This window comes from Bombus pyrosoma, linkage group LG17, assembly GCF_014825855.1.
Source record: "Bombus pyrosoma isolate SC7728 linkage group LG17, ASM1482585v1, whole genome shotgun sequence".
In the NCBI taxonomy this organism is placed as follows: Eukaryota; Metazoa; Arthropoda; class Insecta; order Hymenoptera; family Apidae; genus Bombus; species Bombus pyrosoma.
The window spans coordinates 3944641-3948081 of NC_057786.1; positions in this window are offsets into that span (position 1 = coordinate 3944641).

The window sequence follows — 3441 nt, forward strand, 5'->3', positions numbered from 1 at the left end:
ATTTGATATTTGCTCTAAACACTTTTGATTTTCACTGGTAACTTGGAAATCCCCTAACACAAAACAAATATCCTTAACTTTTAAAATTATTTCAATGAAACTTAAATGAAATAATTATCTGTTTGTTTATTCCACAACGAATATATGAAAACTATGTATAATTTTCATATATTTCTAAAAATATTTCGACTCATTTTCATTCTAAAAAATTGCAATAAGCTGTTCACATCGGTAGCATATTTCACCACGAACGAATGGACTTTCCAAAGGGATAACTGTTCCGATTTGGTGAGAAAAGTGAAAATGTTGAAGGACAGCGATATGGTCAGACTAGATTTACGGGATATGGATTGGGAGAAGTACGTTGCAGTTAATCTGATGGGAATTAGGACATTTATTCTGAAACAAGACTTTAATTCAACAGCCCAACAACGGTTATCAAGGTGCATATAAAAATATCTTCGTATTAAAAAAATAGGAATTAATATAAATACATACATTTTTGGTTATTTCAGGTTGTACTGGATACATCAGATCACAAAAATGTCTGGTATAATGATCTTACTATGGATAATATACTGTATCGTGTACTGACTATTTGAAAGTTATTTCTTCTGTTTAAAGCAAAGAAGTATAAATACAGTTTTATGAAGTAGGGATTCAACATCCTTTTCATTTGGTCCTTTCACTCGTTTCCTTCCTAATAAATCCACTTAGGACATTGCTTGTATTTTTTATAAAACTTTAAAATGAATGCACGCATTTATACGCACATAATTTCAGAGCTGTAAGCAATTCATCTGCTCACTGAATATGAACATTTTTCCATTACAATGACAATACTATAATGACAGAGACCTCTATCATCTTTCACGAAACAAAAGTTACGTGATAGTTATTCGTTGATAATAATAATTTACCATTCAGAAATCTACTGAAAAATAAACAATGAAGATAGAAAATAAATATATTTTAAAATAAAATAATTCTCAAGTAAAACTTTTCTAAGAATCCTTCATTGGTACTAAATGCTCACTTTTATTCTCAAATTGTTTACTCACAAACCTTGTAATTGTTTGACCAGTTGGCGTTAAAATATATGATACAATCGACGAATCAGAGACTAGGCGTGACATTCAGAGCTGGATAAAATATTATTTCACGTAATAAGTAGTAGGTAGGTTTCTATTTAAGTTAGATATAAATAAGATATAGGGTTTTATTGCATGTGTATATATGTGAATATCGCAATATAAGCGATCAATGATTTGTACGGAAATTGTGTGTGATTCATAGAAGACAGCGTATTGCCACATTTATTAACAGCTCAGAAATTTGTAATCCGTACGTGGTTTTTCTGTGGATATTGCTATTTTTGTTACGATTTATCTGGGAACAATTCGGTCACCGCAGTGCGTGCGTGATTTTGCTACGATATGTAAATTTGCAAAGAGATTGTTTACATGTATATGTTGGGTTCGCATTAAGATTAGGGTTAGGGGCGAGAAACGAATCTTCATTTGGATTGGACATAGTTGTTATGCAATAGAGGAGATATTTACTAGTGCAGATATGATTATTACAGAATTTGGCAAGTAGCCGTGGCATTTTAATCCATATCAAGGATTAAATCGGCCATGTGTTCCTAAAGTATAACAGATTGAATATCGCTTTTACTCATGCATACTCGTTATGTGCCGGAATTATGTGCCTGCATCGATAACAAGTGCAGTATATTTGCGATTTTTACGTTCGTGACTCCATAGCAAATTGTGTTAAAGTCAATGCACAGGCGTAAACTCAATCTATTGCATGCATGATTGCTTAAAGCCCACCTATTTGACTAGTTCACCAATTTTTTAATTAAAGATTTCTTTATAATGGTATGGTTTGTAATAATCAGATTAGTAAAAATATGAATGTATAAAAATCGTAATCCTTATTAGTTCTAATAAACATTCTCGAACGATAGATAGCATCAACGGCCACCACTAATATCAAATTATCAATGGATAAAGTCATGATATGATAGTGCGTCATTGTAGCTGTTTTCTTCTTGGTTTTGAATCGTTTCTATTTCTTTTGTAGCTTTATTTATGTAATATATTTCACCTTTGTTCGTTATTTTGATTGGTGGTATTTGCTGTTGCATTTTAGAACTTTACCATTTGGCAATGTTTGTTTTCTTGTCGCACTTTCACTGAAGCACAATTTCTCACGTCTGTCTAACTCGGCTGCTCAGTTTTGACATATTTTGCGCAGTACTTGATCAGGATTTTGACATGACACGTGCAACGTTATATCACACATGATGTAGTATTATAAAATGTTTCAAAAAGAATATTTTATAGCCACAAAAAATGAGGAACAAATGTCTCAAGTATGGAATGAAAATAAATTTCGAGATGAAATTCCAATGGACAGCCGGTTCCCTTGCAACGTAACAGGTAGATAACCAAATTTGTGATTAGTGTTATCAATTATTTTATGATATCACTCGTAAATATTATATCGTCGTATTTATTCTTTAAAATCATTATTCAATATAAATCACAGATTTCTTTTGTTTCCAATAATTTTTGCAATTCATCCTAGGGACAATCGGTAAAATTCATAATTTGTGGTTACTACAAGAATTCCAATGTGCTTTCCACTTCATTCATATTCCTATCCTATTCTAAAATTGATGCTTATCTTTTGAAGTTCATATGTATTCTAATGACTTTAATTTGTTTAACCGGTATTTCTTCGAAAGTTCCCGAGTCGGTTCAGCATTTAAAACCACAGACATAAATGTCGCTGTCGCAATGGGTGATTTTCTGACAATCGGCGCTGGAGCTACTTCGATTTATACGTTCGAAGTGAACATTTTTTTTTTTTTATTATTATATTGTTTATTTTTAATTTTACAATTTGTCCAGTGGGACATTAGGTAAAATGTTATAACATATGATTGAATAGCATGTGGATGGTTACCCCCAGCGGGGTACCATCTCCGTGTTTGTTAGGTTATATCCTTTATGAGATCAGCTGGGTGTTTCCTTTTTAGTCTTCTTTCTATTCTTGCGTTGATCGTTTCCGTAGCCAGCCTGTTTGGGTGTGTTGTTATTCTTTCTCTGTACCTTTCCGCGTATCTGGTGATCTCCTCCTTGACCATTGGTATTCCCAGGTCCTTCCGTATATCCTCGTTTCTAACGTACCATGAGACGTTTACTATTGTTCTCAGAATTTTTGATTGTAACGTCTCTATTTTGTTTATATGGCTCTTTGCTGCTGTCCCCCATAGTGGTATTCCGTATGTCCAGATTGGTTTTATAATTGTTTTATATATTTTAAGTTTATTTTCTATGCTTAGTTTGGATTTTCGACTTGTTAGCCAGTGCATTTGTCTCCTTGTTGTCTGTATTTTGTCTGTTATTGATTTGATATGCTGTTTCCATG